The following is a 24,678-nucleotide window of genomic DNA, read 5'->3' as shown; positions in this document are numbered from 1 at the left end:
GAAAATTAAATACTTATGTGGATATCTAACAAAATATTTACAAGATCTATATAAGAAAAACTACAAAACTCTGACGAATGAAAATTAAGAACCAAATAAATAGAGAAATATTCCAAATTTATGAATAGGAAGACACTATACTGTCAAGATGTCAGTTCTTCCAAACTTGATCTGAAGATTCAATGCAATCCTAATAAAGGTTTCAGCAAGTTATTTTGTGAATATTGACAAGCTGATTCTAAAGTTTGTATGGAGAGGCAAAAGACCCAGAATAGCCAACATAATATTGAAGGAGAAGAAAAGGTTGGAAGACTGACAGTACCAGATTTCAGGATTTATTATAAAGCTATAGTAGACAATACAGAGTGGTTTTGGTGAAAGAATAGACACATAGATCAATGGTACAGAATAGAGAGCCTAGAAATAGACCCACATAAATATAGTCAACTAATCTTTGGCAAAAGAGCCAGTGATGGAGAAAAAATAGTCTTTTCAACAAATAGTGCTCAAACAACTGGACATACACATGAAAAACAAAAATGAATCTAGATATAGAACTTACACTTTTCACAAAAATTAACTCAAAATAAATCATATATATATATATATGTAATGCAAATCTGTGAAATTCCTAAAAACTTAAATGAGCTTGGGTATGGCAATAACTTTGTAGGTAGAACATCACAAGCATAATCCATGAAAAAAATAATTGATAAGCTGGACTTCACTAAAATTAAAAATATCTGCTCTGGAGGAGCTGTTCAGGGGCACCACCAGGAGCTGCCACATTCAAGACCAGGAGCTGCTGCCATCACAGCCACGGTGTCAGTAATTAGCACTATGGACAGCTCCCATGAGCACATGATTCATGATGCCCAGATGGACTACTATGGCACCTGCCTAGCAACCTGCTCATCAGACAGGTCCGTTATAATCTTCAATGTGCTCAGTGGAGGGCAGATCCTCATCACCAGCCTCAGGGGTCATGAGGGTCCTGTGTGGCAAACTACTGGGCCCACTCCATGTATAGGAACATCCTGGCATCCTGCTCCTATGATTGGAAAGTCATTATCTAGAAAGCGGAGAAGAGCAGCTCAGGGAAGATGCACAGGCATATAGGCCACAAATCCTCAATAAACTCTGCGTGCTGGGCCCCCCATGCCTACAGCCTAATCCTGGCCTGTGGGAACTCAGATGGGGTCATCTCCCTGCTGGTGTACACTGGAGAAGGCCAGTGGGAAGTGAAGAAGATCAATGATGCTCCCATTATTGGCTGCAATGCCATCAGTTGGGCTCCTCCTACTGCACCTAGAAGCCTCATAGACTAGCCGTTGGGGCAGAAACCCAACTACTTCAAGAAGTTTGCATCAGGTGTCTGTGACAACCTCATAAAGCTGTGGAAGGAGGAGGAGGACAGCCAGTAGAAGGAGGAACAGAAGCTAGAAGTGCACAATGACTGGGTTTGAGATGTGGCCTGGGCCCTCTCTATTGGCCTACCCACCAGCACCATTGTCAGCTCCTCAGTGTGAGGACAGACGTGTGTTCATTTGGACAGGTGAAGACACCTCAGGCAATGCGTGGTCACCCAAACTGCTGCACAAGTTCAATGATATTTTGTGGCATGTGAGCTAGTCCACCACAGCCAACATCCTGGCTGTCTCAGGTGGAGACAATAAGGTGTCCCTGTGGAAGGAGTCCATCCATGGGCAGTGGGTGTGCATCGGTGATGTCAACAAGGGCCAGGGTCCCGTCTGCTTCTGTCACAGAGGGCCAACAGAACAAATGGTAACAAGACAGGTGAGGCCCAGCTCCCCACTTGCTGGCTCCAGGACTGCTTCTTCCTGGACCAGCTGACCAAACAGCTGGGAGGAACAGCTCCAACAAGATTACTTTCCCAGGAGTAGTTACAAATGCAACCAGATTGATTATCTGCATAACATGATTTGATATGGCTTGTAATCCTGCTGAAAGCATTCATATTAGGAGGGAAAAGCTATAAATGATCTTCAAATCTATTGTTTTAAAATATTTTTGGCCATTTTTATGTAGCTTTTGGGTTCAGGCATTATTTGGGGGTTTTGTTTTTAAAATAGTTAAAATAAACTCATATTGCTTCTCTGGAAAAGACAGTATCGAGAGAATGAGAAGACATGTCACAGACTGGGAGAAAATATTTGCAAAAGATTCATCTGATAAAGGACTGTTATCCAAAATATATAAAGGAACTCCTAAAACTCAAAAATAAGAAAACAAATAGCCCAACTGAAAAATGGGCCAAACATCTTACCAGCATTGAAGAAGATAGACATATGGCAAATAAGCACATGGTAAGATGCTCTGCATCATATGTCATCAAGGAAATGCAAATTAAAGCAACAATGATATACCACTACACACCTATCAGAATGGCCAAAATCCAGAGTGCTGACAACACCTAATGCTGGCAAGCATGTAGAACAATAGGAACTCTTATTTATTGCTGGTAGAAATGCAAAAAGATACAACCATTTTGGAAGATAGTTTAGCAGTTTCTTATGAAACGCTAAACATAGTCTTACCATACGATCCAGCAATCACACTGCTTGGTATTTACCCAAAGGTGTTGAAACTTATATCCACACAAGAAACCTGCACATGGATGTTTATAGTAGTTTTATTCACAACTGCCAAAACTTGGAGGCAACCAAGATGTTTTTCACTAGGTGAATGGATAAAAAACTGCGGCATATCCAGGCAACGGAATATTATTTGGCACTAAAATCAAATGTGCTATCCAGCCATGAAAAGGCATAGAGGAACCTGAAATGTATATTACTAAGTGAAAGAAGCCAATCTGAAAATTCTACATACTGTATAATTCCAATAATACGGACACTCTGGAAAAAGCAAAACAATGGAGGCAGTAAAAAGACAAGTGGTTGCCAGGGTTGAGTAAGGAGAGATGAATAGGTAGGGCACAGAGCATTTTTAGGGTATGAAACTACTCTGTATGATACTATAATGATGGTTACATTCGTCCAAACCTATGGAATGTGCCCCACCAAGAGTGAAATTTTGGAGGATTATGATACATCAGTGTAGGTTCACCCATTGTAACAAAGGTCCCACTCTGCAGGAGATATTGATAAAGGACAAGGCTATGCATGTGTGGGGGCAGAGAAAATCTCTGTACTTCCTTTTTAATTTTTCTATGAACCTAAAAATGCTAAAAAAAAAAAAGTCTAATAAATCAGTAAATGGAAAGGAAAACATGCCTTTGGGTTTTTTTTTGCATACCTGATTTCTATTAACCAGTATACCCACTAAGCATACAAGAGAATATCCAAGCATCTGTACCTTGTGATGGCCTGTCTTAGTCTGCTCAGGCTGCCATAACAATATGTCACAGACTGCATGGTTTAAACAACAGAAATTTATTTTCTTAGGGTTTTGAAGGCTGGAAAGTTCAAGATCAAGGTCCGACGGGGTTCAGCTTCTGGTGAGAGCTCACTGGCTTGTAGATAGTTGACTTCTTTCTGTGTCCCCATATGGTAAAAACAGAAATCAAGTTCTCTGGTATCTCTTCTTATAAGGACACTAATCCTCTTAGATCAAGGTCCCACCTTTACGACCTCATTTAAACTTAATTATTTCCGTAAAGACTCTATTTCCAAATACAGTCACATAGGGAGTTATAGCTTCAACATATAAATTTGGGAGCCAACACATTCAGTCCATAACATGGCCCAACCCTAAAAAGAAGAATGGATCTAAATAATACGCTCTCAAGGAAAGATTTTGGGGGGCAACTGAATATACAGCACTTAGTGCCCCCAAATCCTCTCTAGCCAAGGCATGCCACTATCCAGATAGTAGCTAAGGTATTCTACAAGTCAATTCATCGCTACTGTCAGTAGGTCATTTTATCTCTTAAGTCTCTGTTTCCTTATCTGAAAATAGGAATAATATTTACCTTGAAGGACTAGAGTAAAGATTAAACAAAATTGTGAATGGGACTGCCAACCATAGCAGTGCTGCATAAACTCAATAAATGTTGGTAGAAATAAAAGAGTAACAAACTGTTTCAGATCACCTCAATAGCTCCTAGATTAGCTAAAGTTCATGAAGGTATGCTCCAGAGTCCTAACCCAGCACCGAGGAAAAATCTGACTTTACTCCACAAGCCATGAACATATACTAAATACTCGCTTACTCTCTGCCAGGTTCTGTGCCAGATACAGGGTTTTCTATAGCATATTAGCCTAGGTAATATATATTCTTAGGTGGAAATGATCAGATTTAAGGTGTTTAGTTACAGCTAACATATAATTAAACAAGCACATCAGAGAGCACAGTCTACTGGTAACAGTCTTTGAGGGCCTTGGAGCTATATGTCACTTTTTCTAAGAAGTGAGTCACTCTTTTTCATGGTTATTAAACCCGACGATGATGACCACACCTCCTGAGCACACCTCAGTACCAGAGCTCAGTGGCTTTCAGAGTCCTCTGGCTCCTCAAGGAGGAGGACCGGTGGTAACAGTGATGAGACTTGAAAACCCCCTTTATCACACCAACAGCAATGTCACAAAAAATGGCAGCTTTCCACGGAGTGCCTTCCTGGGTAACGGACCCTGAGTTAGGTTCACCACTAATGTTACCCCATTTATGTCTCACAAACTCTGTGAGGTTGGTACATTCATTATTCCCATTCTACTGATGGGGGAGAGAAGTTGCTTCAAAAGTGACCTGGCCATATAAAAATATGAGGGGCTGAGCAAAGTTTCAAGCCACAGTCTGTCTAACTCCAAAGTCCATGCATGAGTCTACCACAGGCTGGTGGATGAGGGGCAAATTAAAATCAAGGAAGACTGACAATTCAGAATTCTGAATTGCTGGCAAAGGCATCTTTCATTTAACTTTCAGTAGAGGCTGAGAGCTGAGATGTAACATACAATCCAACTTTGTATCAGAGTTCTGACAGGAATGACACAAAACAACTATTACAGGTCAAGTGAGAGAGAAAATGAAAATGATTGACTTTTCAGAGCTATTTATTTTCACCCAGAGATAGAACTGATATTAAACTCTTGCTTATATCGGGTAAGGGATCATGCATATTGTCAAGCTCTGAATCTGATTATTACCATGGCACTGAGCAATGTACTGCAGTGTAAACAAAATAATTCTGAGCTTGATTAAAAAAAAAAACATTTTTAAAAAAACTACCTGTGAGGGAGAAATCATAGCTCTCCTTTGGTCTTTTTTTTTTTCCTGATTGGTGAACATTTTTGCATTTTTCAGACATCGAAGTAAATTCTACAAGGCTTAACTTGTCCGCATGACTTTTGTTATACCTTTTAGTGCTGCTGACAGGATGTAGGACAAAGCATACCTCCTTTGCTGTGGTTTGGGTCAAGCTTGAAACACTGGACTTGAAAAAGAAGGCAGAATTTTGCTGTATACTGAAAATAATCCGTATTTTTCTCTCGGGGATATAAAAGTTTTAGAGGTGAAAAATAATTGAGAGAAAGGGGTAAAGGAAAAATACTTTTTTTTGGATCATATGTAAACATGTATAAGCAAATTCTCTCCTGAAACATCAGTAATAAAGTAAATTAGTAGGCTAGGAGCCCGATCTTCCCCCCTTATACAGAGTCTATTAACTGCTTTTTCTTTTCCATTAAGCTTCCCCAAGGTGGTACACCATGAAGAAAATTGTTTGGAAAAGCAGGTAGCTTTATACGTACTTTTCACATGTCCTTCTGCCACCAAAATTTAAAATAGATCTCTTTACCTACCCTGGCCCCAGCCGAAGTAATGAATAGCACCCTTCCTCCTGGTGGCTTTCACAGACTTCTACAGCTTTTTTACCCAAGAAGTCATAATGCATCTGCTTGAAAGAAATATATTCAGCTATCTCAAAGGCACACCTTCCAGAAAAGGCCCCTAAAACTGATTTTTTAAGATAAAATTTATTGAATGTTTTAAGACATCTTCTCCCAGACATATCTTACACCAATTTACTTGTATTACTGATATTTTAGGATAGGACCTGTTTTTAGATGTTTACATATGATCAAAAAATCTTTTACATTCCCAAGAGGAAAACATGGACTATTTTCAGTACATAGCAAAACTCTCTTCATCTTAATATCTTTTAGGTCTTAGGTTAATGCATACATGAAACCAATAGATTTGTTCACGTATTTTAAGAAAGTGTATAGGCTAAAAGAAACAAGACAAAGTGAGCATGTAGGAATAACGGGACAGAGTGAATTGTATACATAGGTATAGATGCCATTCACAGGAGTGGGTGTAGCCAAACCCATATCCATGTTCCAGTTGTGTCCATTCTCGACTCAGAAGAACACAAGTCAGCATATGTCATTGACACAAGTGTGTGCCAGGGCATATTCCTAATCCCAGCTAGAAAAGGGGATCTAGACTTAACTCTCTTTGTTTAGCATATTTAGAGACCTGAGTCCCTCTACCTACCACTTTTCATCTATTTTATTGAAACTTCAGGGGAGTTTTTTGTTTTTGTTTTTTAAGATTTTTATCAGAGAGAGAGAGAGAGCACAGGCAGGGGCACTGGCAGGCAGAGTGAGAAGCAGGCTCCCTGCTCAGGCGGGGCTTGATCCCAGGACCCTGGGACCATGACGTGAGCCGAAGGCAGACGCTTACGGACTGAGCCACCCAGGCGTCCTGAAACTTCAGTTTTGTGAGCAACTAAATCTTGGCTTAGATTAATGTTTCTGCAGTCTTTAACATACCTGGTTCCCGGTTTAAGGGCAGCCTGATTGGATTGCATGCCATAAACCTAATTCTTAAAGACAAACTTTCTTTAATTAGACTTTCAAAAGCTATGGAGACCTAGAGATAATTACTCTTAAAATCTTTATAACTCTACTCATATCCATGTGCAAATAGATGCTCTGTTATCAAGAAATGACTAAATTAATGCCCAGTAGGTGTCAACCTATCTTTTGAGCAGGGAAAGGAAAGTTCCATAGTGATTAGCTGGAGTGACAAGCTGTCTAATTTATTTCTGCTGAGTGAAATTTATTCATTTGCCAGGAATAATAGTAACACAAAAATAAAAAGGCGATGCAAGTGCCAAGTGATTTAGCATGGTAATGGAATTACATCAAGCTGCTGTGTGGGGTCTGGGTTTTAGTACAAGGATAGGAAATCAATTTCTTTTATCTAGATGATCATGCCTTTTCTTTATATGCCTTATACTACCAATTTGAAACACTCTGGTCTTCTTTACTATTTTTCCCTAAGATAAGCCAATTAGAGGGTCGGTGCTTTTACTTTTACATATGTAGTCTGTCAGTGTACAGAAATTGAGTCTTGTCTTCCAGAAACACAGAGATAACATAAAATGCTAAAGTTCTCCTGTGTTGTAGAATTACCTTAAATATTTGATTGATAAGGATTCAAACTGTAAGTCAGACCACAAAATTCTACTATCTGCCAATATTCTAAACAGAAATTGCAAAATATGGGGGGATGGAGATTAAAAAAAAACAAAACAGAAGAATAGGGGCCCAGTTTATAAAAGAACGGTGATAGGCTAAACCCTGTTTTTATGTCCTTCATACTCTAAGACTTTCAGTACTTTTGTGGGTGGGATATGACATAGAAATGGGTTCTTTAAGGAAAGCAGCTCTATGAAGCACACATCCCTTGAAAAGGCAATAATAGCTTGGTGTATGAGTGGCACCAATTAAAAATAATAATAATTTGCACTTTTTATTCTAACGGACCTCCTACTGACCCATGCTCCCACCTGTCCCCATCCCATAAAAGGACAGTCCATCAAGAGGTCTTATGTACATATGGGATACTTTACTTCTTGTAATTCTATTTTGTCTTATAAAGATTTATGTAGAAGCACTTGTGAAAATAGAATATGGAATTTGCACAGCTCTAAGCATTAGAGGCTTGGGGATATGATTTTTCTAATTTTGAACTTCAGAAATGTGGCAACAAAACTGCTTGCAAGAACAGATAAGGTCCAACAGATCACAGATCAAGTCAAGCGAGAAAAAACATTAGATGATTACTATGCCTATGTTCCTTATCCTGGAGAAATAAATCTGAGATTTGGTTCCTCTTGGCGTCATGAAACTCAACTGCAGAAATCCATCTTTTTCTTTTTACCCTTTTATGATTTACAGAAAAAATGCCCTCATCAGCAAGAAATTTCTAGCGCCAGGGTTCTGGAACTCACAACCCCTGCTATTCTCACATTTCAACATGCCACTTTGTCAGGCTTCACCTGGAAAGCAGTTTCTAGAGATAGCAATACATGTGTATTTTCCAGCTAACCCAGGGATCACCTCCAGTTGTGGTTGACAGCAAAAATGAGAAAAGCATCTTCTTGCATTTTACTATCGTGGTGATGAAAAATTTTACTTTTAAAGCAAGAAACTAAATTGGAAAAGTTACTGAGATCCTAAAGAGTGAAATAAAGGTCATAGAAATAGATGCCATGTTGCAGTCAAGCAAAGTGGGTTGTAGTACCCAGAATAGGACAAAACTAAAGTAATATTGTAAATTAGTCCAATTAACCCTACGCTCTGGGTAAGAAATTCTGTAAGGATGAAGCTGAGAATATCTTTCTCAAAATCCATTTGCCTCATAGTAAGATTGTTCAGGTTTTATAGAAAATCCAAAGAATTGTTCGAATTTAGGGAAAACTCAGAGAAAGTTAAGAACATTGACAGAGGGGCACCTGGGTGGCTTAGTCAGTTAAGCGTCTACCTTCTGCTCAGGTCATGATCCCAGGCTCCTGGGATCTAGTCCTGCATCCGGCTCCCTGCTCAGTGGGGAGCCGGCTTCTCCCTCTGCTCCTCTTCCCCACTCATATTCTCTCTCTCTCTCTCTCAAATAAATAAATAAATAAATAAATAAATAAATAAATAAAATCTTTAAAAAAGATGTTGACAGAAAAATCACTCGACCAGTAAGTCCGGTGTTAAAATTTAAGAATGTGCCCTGAGACTTTATTACAATTAGAGTCTATGCAACTGTCTGGAAACAAACAAATAAACAAATAGGAATTTATTAAGTTCTGGAACACCCATAAAGTGAAATACTCTGCAACTGTTAAAGATTATCTCAGAGAAATATATTTATTATAAAAGAAAAATTCAAGATGAAAGTAGAAAATGTCACATAGCTGTTTTATGGGTCATTTTTGATATGCCCACTTTGATTTGGGGGATATTTCACAGCCCTAAACCAAGTCCAGTTAATTTCATTTTTGAAAAAGAAAGAAAAAAAAATCAATCTTTATGCTACGGAAACTTTTCCTCATCCCCAGCACTGGCCACGTCTTAGTCTCCAGAGTAGGTGACGTGTCAACCACGGTGAGCCTAGGAGCTAAGTGACAGAATCTGCCAAGGTAAAGATAGGATGACAAAGACAGGAGGTTTAAATGCCCAGAGCATCAAAATGGATGTGTGTGTAAAACAGGTAACATTTTGCATGTATTTGATCATATTTGCAAAAGTTACTTTGTTTGTAAATATCAAGGGGTGGGTGAGATGGTGGGGAAGCAGATCTCTCAAGCACCGATGAGCAAAGAGGAGAGGGTTTTAGGGAAGTAGTACCAAGTAGTACTTGGTAGTAGTACAGTTGAAAATATTCTCCTCTATGAACTAACAGTTCAAGGTTTAGATAGCTATGCTTAACAAATAAAACCAAAACACTCAGGTAGATACCTATGTTTAAAAAAAAAAAAAAGCACTCAGGATTTTATAAGCAAAAAAACTTCATTTCAGTTTTTTTTTATTTCAAAAACTTGGGGGGGGGGTGCCTCGGTGGCTCAGTCATTAAGCATTTGCCTTCTGCTTGAGTCATGATCCCAGGGTCCTGGGATGGAGCCCCACATCGGGCTCCCTGCTGAGTGGGAAGTCTGCTTCTCCTTCTCCCGCTCCCCCTGCTTGTGCTCTCTCTCTCGCTCTCTGTCAAATAAATAAAATCTTAAAAAAAAAACTTGGAAATGTTTAACAGGAAATAAAATGTGGTACATTTTTATAATAGAATTTTATGTGCAATTAAGAGAAGTAAAATAGATTTATGTTATAGATGTATCACATGGAAAATGTATCACTGAGTGGACAACACCAACAATTAAAAGATACATATATATGTTATATATAATATTATAGTATATAATACTAGATATTACATATATAGTATTGGATTAGGAAAAAAAGTTTTTCCCTCCCTCCTGTGTCTTTCTTTCCTGTGTGTCTCCTTTACTCTCTCTCACCACCATACTCACAACACTCTGACACCAGATGTGTGGAGGTTTTTCCCCACACCAAGCGATTCTCGGTGACACCAGCGGGGTGTCTTACAATTTAACTCCGTGCTAACACTATCTACCTCAAGATAGTGTCAGATGCCTCAGGTTAAGGACCCAGTCCAGGCTTGAGGAGTAGACCCCAGGTTACCCATGACTTCTGTCCTATTTGGCTAAAATTTTCAGGTTCCCATGGCCCCCTCCTCAGGTTTGATTAATCTGCAAGAGTGACTCACAAACTCAGGGAAATACTTACTTGTATTTACTTGTATTTACCAGTTCATTAAAGGATATGATAAAGGATGCAGATGAACAGCCAGATGAAGAGACACATGGGGTAAGGTCTGGGAGGGTCCTGAGTGCAAGAACTGCTGTCTCCATGGACTTGGGGTGAGTCACCCTATCGGTGTGGATGTGTTTGCCAACCTGGAAGCTCTCTGAACCACACACTATTGGGATTTTATGGAGCTTCATCACGTAGGCAGCCACATTAGCTCCATTTTCAGCTCTGCTCCCTTCTCAAGAGAATGGGAGCAGGGACTGAAAATTCCAGGCTTCTAATCATGGCTTGGTCTATCTGCTGACCAGCCCTCACCCAGGAGCCCTCCAGGAGCCCACCCAGTCACCTCATTAGAACAAAAGACATTTCCATTGCCCAGAAAATTACAAAGTTTTCATGTGCCAGAAAAGGGAGTCAAAGACTATCTATTAGAACAAAAGATGATCCTAGTGTTCTTACCACTTAGGATGTTACAGGGGTCTTAGGAGTTCTGTGTCAGGAACTGGGGGCAAAGTCATATATATATATACACACACACACATATGCACGCGTGCGCACACACGCATATACACATTCTATTATCTCAAAAGTACAAACGACAGTTTCACAAAACAACAGAGTTTCAAAGCACTAAGATTTTACAAAGCAAGGCTTTTTCTGTGTTCAAACTATATAGAGTAACATCTCCCAATTTGTAAGACCCTCCCCTTTTGAAGCCAGGGTCCTCTTTTCATTTCTACCATCTTCTCCTCCAAGAATTCCAGAGGATATCTGAGATACTAGACATATCTCAGTCAGCCTAAATTCCAGAAGGTCTTATCAAATCTAATACTGGTTTCCTCTTGTTAGAGAGCAGACACATTACTAGAATTTGGCTTTTGTTTTTGTTTAGAATAACACTGATTTATCAGATTCGTCTATTGTTTCTTTTTTTCCTCAAGAGGGGGAAAAGAGTCATGACCATATTTCTTACTTAAGTACTAGTTTAAGATCAAATGAAGAATCAGTGCATCAAGGATTTCTTTGCAGGGGTAAGGGTAGGGGAGTTGTGTAGAAACTGAAGAATGTATAATCACATTTTGACACAAACTTATGAATCCAGAATCAATACATTTAAATAGAGCCAGACCATTAGCTTCATTTGGAAGCGTGGGCTGAACTACATGACTTGGATGAAATTCAGTGTTATATTTTGGCTCTAAAGCCAAATATAATAATATAAACAACAGTTTCACTAAGGCAACAGAATATGAAACCACATCATTTTACAAAGCCAAGACTTTTTTTGTGTCCAAAATGTTTTTTGTGTTAGTCTCAACATTTCCTACATTTCTCCAGAGAAATTAAAATTAGAAATGACATAAAATTATTCAATATTACTTGCAATCAAGCCCCATTTTGCCAGCACTTGAAAATTGAGTGTGTAGCTATTTAGGAAGATGAGTTCCATTAATGTTGATGTTTTGCTATGATGAGCTTTGCCCAGTGGCCCAATACATTGTTCTTTATCACCAGACTTAATCTATCTACATTTCGTTCCTAGCCAAAACTTCATATACATATTAACTCCTGTTTATTCAACTGTCTGTGGGGTGGCTGACTCATATCATCAATTTGGCAGGCAACTGGCTCTTATTTTCTTCCTTCCCTGAGGTCCCTCTATGCTTCCCTCAGTGAGATTAGAACAACTTCCATTTCCTGGGAACTGAAAAATAAAAGAGTATCAGAATTATTTCTCTAGAGGAAATGTTTTACCTCCCCCGCCCCAAGAGTGAGTCCTACCAATTTATAGGACTCTCCCTTCAGAAACAGAGTAAGTCCTCCCCATTTCCAGAATTCCAGAAGAATTTGGAGGTATTGGATAGCGAATCTGACCCACAGTGAGCACTGAGATACACATCAGGGTTCTGGCTAAACTAGTCACCCAAGATTGCCCTAGTAGAGCATTCTTTTAGAATAGTTTTGATTGGGTTAAATATATTTTGTAATGTTTTAAAGAAAATGAGATGCTATTTTTGGAATGCCACCTGTTTATAACTTGGTCACTACCTATAATTTTATCATTGATTATAACTAACTACAACTACCAGGAATAGGAAAGCTGGATGATGTTTAGGAAAAGCACAGGATTAGGAAATTTGGGTTCTCACACCATTCCTACAAGTTATTTGCTGGGTTTCCTTAGTTAATTATCTTAACCTCTCTGTGCCTCCACACCTTCTTTGGCAAATAGGGGATGATGAAAACTATCCCACCTACTACATACAGTTCTTGTGATGATTAAATGAGATTAAAAAAAATTCCAAAATTTGTTGAGAACTATGAAGCACTGTGCATACTCAACAACAAATTACTTCCAATGACCTGAGAGACATAATCTAACAAAAATTTAAGCCAACAAGGAAAAACACACTACCAAGAAGCAGCTGCGTATTTCTAATTTATAATCTTATATTTATTATTTAAATATGTTTTTCTACATGGACTGGATATGTAAAAGGAAAAATTGTTTCTTCATCAGTCATATCTTTCCTTTGGTGAAAACCACTCGGATTCCTTCCGATTCGCCTTTGTGCCCTCTCTCTCCCACACCCTCCAGAGCCGAGCCTCCAAGTGCTCACTTCATCTCCTCGCCTCACACGCACTGGTACTCTCCACTGAATCAGGCTTTTTTTTTAGCTCCAAGTGGCTGGGGAGAAAAAGAATTAATTGATTTATATATGTAAAACGTTCAGAAGTAACTCTAACTCGAGGCACGTTGCATTCCTGAGATCACAGGATCCCGTCCCGAACCTGTTGCCTCCATCAAAGGGCTCCGCCTTCCTTTTTTCAGTCACAAGCCCTACACAGGCGAAGGCAGGAAGGCCACCAGCCACTCTGGCCTGACGTCCACCGGTAAGCAATCTGGGTGGAAACAATACATCTCTCCCAACAATTTTGAGAGAAGTCCAGTGCTGACTTTCTTTGGGTTGAGTTGGGTCCCCCATCTCTTGCAGAGCTGAGCTCCGACCTGAGAGATGGAACGCACTCACTGGCCAGCGTGGATCACATGCCTGCCACACCCACCCACCCACCCGCCTTCAAATATCACCCCCCACCCTCCCCGGGCCGGGGTCTGTCCCACCACAAATTACACAGCCTGAGAGTGTAGAGGAAGTGGCTTTCCCTGTAATAATAATGACAGAATGATCAGAGGAAGAAAGAAAAATAGAGGCTGGTCAAGTAAAACATATGTCCATTATACAGTCCTAACCTAGGCTCTCATGATCTACTTTCCCCCTCTAGGTTGAATAAAACTGACCTGAGATTAGTCTTTGTAATATTAATTTTAAGTGAACGTTTAAACTTTTTGGTATTTTCTAATTAAAAAAAATATTCATTCCTAAATTTTTAAACATTAAAAGAATTAAAAGAAGCTGCAGATATATATATTACCCTAAAAGTTCCCCAACCAGGCTGCTTCCGTTGCTACAAAACAAAACGTCTTGGTTGCATCGTTTGCTTGTGCTTCCTGTTCTCAGGTTCCCAGTCAATTCCTCCCTCAGGGCTCTATAACCCTGATGTGAGTTCATTTTTTTTTAAGTGTGCACGAATGAGAGTTTACATCTGTGACCAAGTTTATGCAAAAAATCCAGACACTTTCCTTTTGAAATGTACGGACGTTGTGCGGGTTAAACTGACCCCAACTGTTTTTTCACTGTTTTGCTGCCTCTTTTTGATGCAAGCTTGTTTCTCCTCATATTCCTGTTTACTTGCTTCTAAAATACTGCGCATTTGAACAAATGCATCCAAGTTGTGCTACAATGAGCTCTTCTTTATTTACTCCCTATATGTTGGACATCTTTTACTCCTTATCTTACAACCTCTAGACTTACCCTTCAGCAATTGCTACGCTAACCAGCTGCAAACATCTAGCATCTGACAATCCCTTACCTCAGCTGGACCCCCTTTCTCTTGCTTTCTTCCCCTGTATTTCTCTACTTCCTCAACATAGGATGACCACAAAAATGTGCTCCGCCATTCAGGCCTATGTGAAAACCTGGAGGGGTGAGAATTTAATCCCCTTTGGGTCAATCTTGGACCCATGAGGGCAAGAGCCAGTAGATAAATATTCCCTGCGTGCATAGGGCAGGCAGTTCTGAGTGGCATTTAACATAACTCCTCAGAGGGACCTCAGCAGAACTGAACCCCAGTTGCCTACACCAGTAAATCAGTTTAGTATTCAAGTAAACTTTCAATTTGCTTTCTTTCTCTCCCTAGTTAACTATTCTGGGTGTCCCCTCTCCAGTTTTCTGGGACTACCCCCCCAAATAATTTACCTGCCCCCAATCCTTACTCAGTGCTTTAAATTTGGGAGCTACAGGAATATCCAAGCTAAGACATTCTATGTTTACCTGTGATGAAGTTGCCAGTTGTAGACCATTCCTCATGCCAAGAACAATTTGGCTAAAATTCTAAAAGAAAAAGAATTACTTGTTTGAAGGCACTGGAGAGCTTCCAAGGCAGCCAGAACTTGAGGTATCAAGCCCACTGAAAAAGAAAATGCAGAAAGATAAGACGAGTTCTGAATGTCACTTACCCCTCAGGGCTTTGCCAATTCTAGATGTCAGTTGAGAAATTAAGAATTCTTATCCACTGCTAAAGAGCAGAAAATCTAAGTGAGTTTCTGGTAATTTTTCAAGGCTGGGTAGACCAAAATTAGAGCTTAATGTTGTCAAGGCAGCCAGGATCTGAGAGTTTAAGCCTAGAGGGAAGAGAGGTGCAAAAAAGTAAGAATGATACTGAGCTGGGGTTTGTTTGTTTGTTTGTTTTGGGGGGGTCAGGGCATTTTGTGAATTAAGCTGATGAGGGCAAGAAACTAAGAAGCCAAGCATAAAGCCATTGAAAATCAGAGCAGATTAAAAAAAATCTTTTAGTGTTGAGAAGATAAAATTGGAGGTCAGGACCCACCAAGGGAAAGACGCTCTGATGAACACCGCAAGTTCTCATTTGAAACCCTTGGGATGCTCTACCACGCAAGAAGGATGTTAAATTTTAAAAAGACTGAAATCCAGCTTTTGATCTTCTAAGTTCACTTGATTATGGTGATTTGCCTCCGGTAGAGCTACCAAGCAGAGGATACAGAAAACTCTCTGGAGAGAGATAACACAATCCATATCATCTCCAATTTTTCATTTGCAATATCTGGCATTCAATAAAAATGTACCAGGTATACAAAACAAAACAACACAAAGCAACAACAACACAACAACAAATAGGAATGAGGGGAAAAAACAGATAACAGGAAAAGGATCAGAGATGACCCAGATATTGGAATTAGCAATCATGGGCTTAATGTAGCTATGCTTAAAATGTCTAAGAAAATAGGCAAAGTGGGAAATTGCACCAAAAAACTGGAATCTCTTAATAAGAGTCATATAGAAATTCTATGTGCAAAATACAGTAACAGAAATTAAGAAATCAATATATAGATTTAACAACAGATTGATTATAGCAGGATAAAGGATTACTCAATTATAATACTGCAAATTTAGACAATGTAGGTGGTGTTTTGTTATTGTAATTAATTGTAAGTTTTATGTTACATTACAGTCAGTAATTTTCTTTATTGGTGAGAGAAGGAGAAGTCTAAATGAGTTTACTAAAAAAAAAAGAAGGGAGAAAAAATAATAGTCAGTTGGGAAGAAATATTTCTCTCAACAGCGACCATTTATATGGTTCAGATGAATTGTGAGAACCTTCACTACATATCTGCACTTTCTTTTTTAGATTTATTTTTCTGTATGATGAAAAACCAAGGTAAAATTGAAACTTAGATCATAATAAGGCTAATAATTAGGTTATGATAATTATAAAGCTTATTATAATTAAAGGACTCTTAGTAATGGAGATAAAGAGTATGAGCACTATAAAGACCATAGAGTTGAAACTGCCCAAAGTTAAGAAATGTGCACACACTGAATATTGGTTTTGGTGCATAGTGTAAATATGCAAAGTGAATTAAAGAAAATCATAACTTGTACACAAAATTAGAAAGAGAATAAGAGTTAAGTTATATAGTATATTAATTTAGGTGCCCATCAGACAAGACTTCAAATGTAAGCAATTTATTTCTACAAAAATAAGTAGAAGAATTCATGAGTGGAACTGGTCAAGGATAAAAGTTATGTTATCAAGCCAGCTACCACTGTGGGTGTTTAATATCTATGAGCTCTGAGAAATGGTATAAAATATGTGCCTATAGCTCATCCCACTAGAGGGGCAAGAGAGTTGGGGTATTCACACACCAACTCTTATCACTCATTGTTTGAGGGTTGCTCATGAGGGGATGGGGCTAATTTCCCAGAACTTCCAGCTTAGAGTTTACATGCACAGAGCAGTGCTCTGCTCCTTAGGAGAAAGCCTTTGGCAAAAAAGATGCAAATACTCTGAGTTGGATGTCACTGACTCACTGGAGCAGACTGCAGGGGTAAGGCCCAAGAAATAAGGGTGAGGCACTGTCAGCATCTGCTTCAGGCAGGGACTGAACATGGTGAGTAATGTGGTAGGTTGATGGCACTAAGGGCCCAAATGTTCACCTCTTCCTGTATCTATGCCTTTTGCCAAGTGACTTTGCATTTCCTCTCATAACAAGGAGGGGCCCACCTCCCTGCTTCTGGATCCTGAGGTTGGTCTTATCATCTGCTTTGGCCAATGGGATGACAGATTTTGCATGCAGAGGCTTAAGAAAAGCATTTTTGCACTTCCCCTACCCCTCTTGTTCCTCTGACTTCACCATGAGACCTCTTGGGCTAGCCTACTGAAGGATGAGACAAAGTAGGGCAAAGCCAGGTCATCCCAATCATCCCACATGAGGTCATACTGGATCAGCCAACTTGCAGCCAATCTCTAAGCATGTGAGACCAGAAGAACCAAATGGCCCACAGACTTATGCACTGAATGAATTCTTATTGTTTTAAACAACCACAGTTTGTGGTTGTTTGTTATGTACCATATTATCATGGCACTAGATAACTAGTATCTAGAAAGAGTGTGCTGCCATAGCATAAATCAAACATGTGGAATTGGTTTTGGACAAGGTAGAAGACAGAGGCTGGAAAACTGGCAAGGAAATTGTTAGAACAGACTAGAAACATGGTAGCTCCTATTATATAGTCATGAAACTTTGTGTGAAACTGCCATGTAAGGTAACTTGAAGGTATAAAATGGACCTTATGAATTTTTGGGCTTCACCTCCAGGCAGAATGTTGAAAATATCAGCTGACTCATATTAGTTGCATATAGGGTATACAAGAAGAAGATGAACTTAGAAAAGAACACACACACAGTTTACAGGGAGAATTTTGTGGGAATCCTGAGAGGCCAAAACTTGCTAAGATGGAAACCAGGTCTTATCCCTACTTTCTCAAGCCAGAAAAAGATTCTCAAATGAAGACATGGTCCCAAGATTAAGATAAAATCAAGGGTGTGGCCATCATACCTTTTATTAACACCTTTGAAAGAATGAAGCCAGGGCCCAGTAGGTGCTCTGAGCTGGTCAAAGAACTTTTGGGAAAATGTGCGGTGTTGCTCCTCAGTAGAAAATACCCACAAAGTAGCAGTGGTTAAGTGTAGAGAGGCATAACTGCAATCTGACTATAGAGACTACTAACCCTGAATCAGTGATGTGCTTTCTCTCCCCTCTCTTTCTCTTCCTCTCATTCTTTAGCTCTAAGTTTTTCTCTGTCTAAAATTAGCAAATATGGGGCTGAGCAAGATGGCAGAGGAGTAGATCTGGATTTCCTCTGGTCTCAGTAATTCAGCTGGATAGGGATCAAACCATTCTGAACACGTAGGAACTCAACAGGAGATGAAAGAAAAGAATAGCAACAACTCTCTGAACAGAAAAAGCGACCACTTTCTGGAAGGTAGGACGTGCGGAGAAGTGAATCCGAGGCGATATTCGGGAGGATCGACGGCGGGGGAGGGGGCCTCCGTGGCCGCTTCTGGCAAGTGATAGAGCAGCGGAGCACAAAATCGGCACTTTTAGAAGTCGGCTCCGCTGAGGGACGTCGCTCCAGTGGCTAAGCGGGGGGTGGAATCCTCGTGGGACAGTGTGGTCTCAGGACCCTCGGGGTCACAGAAAGACCAGGGGTGCCTGAGTGCGGCAGAGCTCCCAGAGATCAGAGCAGGGAAGCCGGCTGCAGAGATGGAGCCGAGGTGGGCTCTCAGCTTGGGGTTGCCATAAACTGATCTGCAGCACAGTCGGGCCACTGCTCTTCCAGCAGGGACCCAACAAGCGGCAGATCTGGGGAGACTCCCCTTCCTCCCCCGGGGAGGAGCGGCGCGGGAGCACACCGCAGGGATCTGCTGGGTTTGGAGACTCCACACGGGGTTGGGCGCCAGAGATAGAAACGCTCGATCACAGGCCGGGTGAGCACGGAGTGTCGCCGGACACCGGGGAGATGGGTGTGATTGACTGCTTTTCTCGGGGGGTGCACTGAGGAGTGGGGCCCCGAGTTCTCGGCTCCTCCCGGGCGGAGATTGGGGGGCCGCCATTTTCACCCTGGTCCTCCAAAGCTGTACCGAGAGCTTGCAGGGTACAAAAGCTTCCGAGAGCAAACCCGAGCAGATTACTTAGCCCGGACTGGGCAAGGGCAGGGCAATTCCGCCTCTGGCAAAGACATTTGGGAACCACGGCAACAGGCCCCTCCCCCCAGAAGATCAGCAGGAACAGCCAGCCAAGAACAAGTTTACCGATCAATGAGAACGGCAGAACTCCAGCGCTAGGGGAATACTGCACATGGAATTCATGGCTTTTTTACCATGATTCATTAGTCTTTCAAAGTTAATTTTTTTAACTGTTTTTTTTTTAATTTTTCTTTTTCCCTTTTTCAACAACATCTTATCAATCCCTTTTTTGAAAAACACATTTTTATTTTTCATTTTTAGAGTCATATTCTACCCCTTCAGAGTAGCTACCCTTATTTTTGGCATATATATATAAGTTGTTCTCTCTTTAAAATTTTGAGATACAGTTTCTTCTAACATATCAAAATATACCCTAAATCTCTAGTGTATGGCTTTTTTCCAGTCTCCTGCTTGATCACATTCTCTCCCCCTTTTTTTCTTTCTTTCTTTCCTTATTTTTTTAATCCTCTTCTTTATTTTTTCAAACACCTTCTTATCAATTCTTTTTTTAAAATTTTTTATAATTTTCATCTTTACACTCATATTCCATCCCTTCATCATATCAACCCGTATTTTGTACATACATAAGTCTTTTTTTCTTAAAATTTTAGGAGGCAGTTTCTTCTAACAGATCAAAATACACACAAAATCTAGTGTGAGGCACTGATTTATGCACCAGCCTGATCATATTTGATCATATTCTGTTTTTTTTGTTTTGTTCTGTTTTTGTTTTTATCTTTTTTTTCTCTTTCTTTTTTCTTTCTTTCCCTTTCTTTTCCCCTGGTTTCAGGTCTTTTCTGATTTGTTTAGAGTATTTTCTGGGGACGTTGTTAACTTGTTAGCATTTTGTTTTATCATTCATCTATTCTCCTCTGGACAAAATGACAAGAGGAAAAAAATCACCTCAACAAAAAGAACAAGAGGCAGTATCATCTGCCAGGGACCTACTCAATACGGACATTAGTGCGATGTCAGACCTAGATTTCAGAATCCTGATTTTAAAGATAATAGCTGGGCTTGAAAAAAGCATGGAAGATATTAGAGGAACCCTTTCTGGAGAAATAAAAGAACTAAAATCTAATCAAGTTGAAATCAAAAAGGCTATTAATGAGGTGCAATCAAAAATGGGGGCACTAACTGCTAGGATAAATGAGGCAGAAGAGAGAATCAGCGATATAGAAGACCAAATGATGGAGAATAAAGAAGCTGAGGAAAAGAGAGAGAAACAACTACTGGATCACAAGGGCAGAATTCGAGAGATAAGCAATACGATAAGAGGAAACAACATTAGAATAATTGGGATCCCAGAAGAAGAAAGAGAGAGAGGGGCAGAAGGTATACTGGAGCAAATTATAGCAGAGAACTTCCCTAATTTGGGGAAGGAAACCGGCATCAAAATCCAGGAGGCACAGAGAACCCTTCTCAAAATCAATAAAAATAGGTCAACACCCCGACATCTAATAGTAAAACTTACGAGTCTCAGTGACAAAGAGAAAAACCTGAAAGCAGCTCAGGAGAAGAGATGTGTAACCTATAATGGTAGAAACATTAGACTGGCAACAGACCTATCCACAGAGACCTGGCAGGCCAGAAAGGACTGGCATGATATCTTCAGAGCACTAAACGAGAAAAATATGCAGCCAAGAATACTATATCCAGCTAGGCTGTCATTGAAAATAGAAGGAGAGATAAAAACCTTCCAGGATAAACAAAAGCTAAAGGAATTTGCAAACACGAAACCAGCCCTCCAACAAATATTGAAAGGGGTCCTCTAAGCAAAGAGAGAGCCTAAAAGCAGCATAGACCAGAAAGGAACATGGACAGTATAAAGTAAGAGTCACCTTACAGGCAATACAGTGGCACTAAATTCATATCTTTCAATAGCTACCCTGAATGTAAATGGGCTAAATGCCCCAATCAAAAGACATAGGCTATCAGACTGGATTAAAAAACAAGACCCATTGATACGCCGTCTGCAAGAGACTCATTTTAGACCCAAAGACACCCCCAGATTGAAAGTGAGGGGGTGGAAAACCATGTACCATGCTAATGGACACCAAAAGAAAGCTGGGGTGGCAATCCTTATATCAGACAAATTAGATTTTAAAACAAAGACTGTAATAAGAGATGAGGAAGGACACTATATCCTACTTAAAGGGTCTATCCAACAAGAAGATCTAACAGTTGTAAATATCTATGCCCCTAACATGGGAGCAGCCAATTATATAAGGCAACTAATAACAAAAGCAAAGAAACACATTGACAACAATACGATAATAGTGGGGGACTTTAACACCCCCCCGACTGAAATGGACAGATCATCTAAGCAAAAGATCAACAAGAAAATAAAGACTTTAAATGACACACTGGACCAAATGGACTTCACAGCTATATTCAGAACATTCCAACCCAAAGCAACAGAATACACATTCTTCTCTAGTGCCCATGGAACATTCTCCCGAATAGATCACATCCTAGGTCACAAATCAGGTCTCAACCACTACCAAAAGATTGGGATTATTCCCTGCATATTTTCAGACCACAATGCTTTGAACCTAGAACTCAATCACAAGAGGAAAGTCGGAAAGAACTCAAATACATGGAGGCTAAAGAGCATCCTACTAGAGAATGAATGGGTCAACCAGGAAATTAAAGAAGAATTAAAAAAATTAATGGAAACCAATGAAAATGAAAACACAACTGTTCAAAATCTTTGGGATGCAGCAAAGGCAGTCCTAGGAGGAAAGTATACAGCAATACAAGCCTTTCACAAGAAACAAAAAAGGTCTCAAATACACAACCTAACCCTACACCTAAAGGAGCTAGAGAAAAAACAGTAAATAAAGCCTAAACCCAGCAGGAGAAGACAAATAATAAAGATCAGAGCAGAAATCAATGAAATAGAAACCAAAGAACAGTAGAACAGATCAACGAAACTAGGAGCTGGTTCTTTGAAATTAACAAGATTGATAAACCCCTGGCCAGACTTATCAAAAAGAAAAGAAAAATGACCCAAATCAACAAAATTATGAATGAAAGAGGAGAGATCACAACCAACACCAAAGAAAAACAAACAATTATAAGAACATATTATGAGCAACTCTATGCCAGCAAATTAGATAACCTGGAAGAAAGGGATGCATTCCTAGAGATGTATCAACTACCCAAATTGAACAAGGAAGAAATAGAAAACCTGAGCAGACCTATAACCACTAAGGAAATTGAAGCAGTCATCAAAAATCTCCCAACAAACAAAAGCCCAGGGCCAGATGGCTTCCCAGGGGAATTCTACCAAACATTTCAAAAGGACTAATACCTATTCTTCTGAAACTGTTCCAAAAAAAAGAAATGGAAGGAAAACTTCCAAACTCGTTTTATGAGGCCACCATTACCTTGATCCCCAAACCAGACAAAGACCCCATCAAAAAGGAGATTTACAGACCAATATCCCTGATGAACATGGATGCAAAAATTCTCACCAAAATACTAGGCAATAGGATCCAACAGTACATTAAAACGATTATTCACCATGACCAAGGGCGATTTATCCCTGGGCTGCAAGGTTGGTTCAACATCCACAAATCAATCAATGTGATACAATACATTAACAAAAGAAAGAACAAGAATCATATGATCCTCTCAATAGATGCAGAAAAAGCATTTGACAAAGAACAACATCCTTTCTTGATCAAAACTCTTCAGAGTACAGGGATAGAGGGTACATACCTCAATATCATAAAAGCCATCTATGAAAAACCTACAGTGAATATCATTCTCAATGGGGAAAAACTGAAAGCTTTCCGCCTAAGGTCAGGAATGAGGCAGGGATGTCCATTATCACCACTGCTATTCAACATAGTAGTAGAAGTCCTAGCCACAGTAATCAGACAACAAAAAGAAATCAAAGTCCTCCAATTGGCAAAGAGGAAGTCAAACTCTCACTCTTTGCAGATGATATGATACTTTATGTGGAAAACCCAAAAGACTCCACCCCAAAACTGCTAGAACTCATACAGGAATTCAGTAAAGTGGCAGGATATAAAATCAATGCACAGAAATCAGTGGCATTCCTATACACCAACAACAAGACAGAAGAGAGACAAATCAAGGAGTCAATCCCATTTACAATTGCACCCAAAACGATAAGATACCTAGGAATAAATCTAACCAAAGAGGCAAAGGATCTGTACTCAGAAAACTATAAAATACTCATGAAAGAAATTGAGGAAGACACAAAGAAATGGAAAAACGTTCCATGCTCATGGATTGGAAGAACAAACATTGTGAAGATGTCAATGCTACCTAGAGCAATCTACACATTCAGTGCAATCCCCATCAAAATACCATCCACTTTTTTCAAAGAAACGGAATAAATAATCCTAAAATTTGTATGGAACCAGAAAAGACCCCGAATAGCCAGAGGAATGTTGAAAAAGAAAAGCAAAGCTGGCGGCATCACAATTCTGGACTTCAAGCTCTATTACAAAGCTGTCATCATCAAGAAAGGATGGTACTGGCACAAAAACACACATAGATCAATGGAACACAAAACAGAGGTCAGAAATGGACCCTCAGCTCTATGGTCAACTCATCTTTGACAAAGCAGGAAAGAATGTCCAGTGGAAAAAAGACAGTCTCTTCAGCAAATGGTGTTGGGAAAATTGGACAGCCACATGCAGAAGAATGAAACTGGACCATTTTCTTACACCACACACAAAAATAGACTCCAAATGGTTGAAAGACCTAAACGTGAGACAGGAGTCCATCAAAATCCTAAAGGAGAGCACAGGCAGCAACCTCTTCAACCTCAGCTACAGCAACTTCTTCCTAGAAACATCGCCAAAGGCAAGGGAAGCAAGGGCAAAAATGAACTATTGGGATTTCATCAAGATAAAAAGCTTTTGCACAGCAAAAGAAACAGTCCACAAAACCAAAAGACAACCGACAGAATGGGAGAAGATATTTGCAAATGACATATCCGATAAAGGGCTAGTATCCAAAATCTATAAAGAACTTATCAAACTCAACACCCAAAGAACAAATAATCCAATCAAGAAATGGGCAGAAGACATGAACAGACATTTTTCCAAAGAAGACATCCAAATGGCCAAAAGACATATGAAAAAGTGCTCAACATCGCTCATCATCAGGGAAATCCAAATCAAAACCTCAATGAGATACCACCTCACACCAGTCAGAATGGCTAAAATTAACAAGTCAGGAAATGACAGATGTCGGCGGGGCTGTGGAGAAAGGGGAACCCTCCTACACTGTTGGTGGGAATGCAAGCTGGTGCAACCACTCTGGAAAACAGTATGGAGGTTCCTCAAAAAGTTTAAAATAGAGCTACCATACGATCCAGCAATTGTCCTACGGTGTATTTACTCCAAAGATACAAATGTAGGGATCCGAAGGGGTACGTGCACCC

General features: G+C 39.8%; 1 pseudogene; it reads left to right on the top strand.

Annotated features, from left to right (window-relative positions):
* Window positions 1-816: 816 nt before the first annotated feature.
* Window positions 817-1,789, top strand: LOC113925478 (annotated as a pseudogene).
* The last annotated feature ends 22,889 nt before the right edge of the window (window positions 1,790-24,678 follow it).

Source organism: Zalophus californianus, chromosome 2 (assembly GCF_009762305.2).
Source record: "Zalophus californianus isolate mZalCal1 chromosome 2, mZalCal1.pri.v2, whole genome shotgun sequence".
Classification (NCBI taxonomy): domain Eukaryota; kingdom Metazoa; phylum Chordata; class Mammalia; order Carnivora; family Otariidae; genus Zalophus; species Zalophus californianus.
This window is presented reverse-complemented; position numbering and strand designations above follow the sequence as displayed.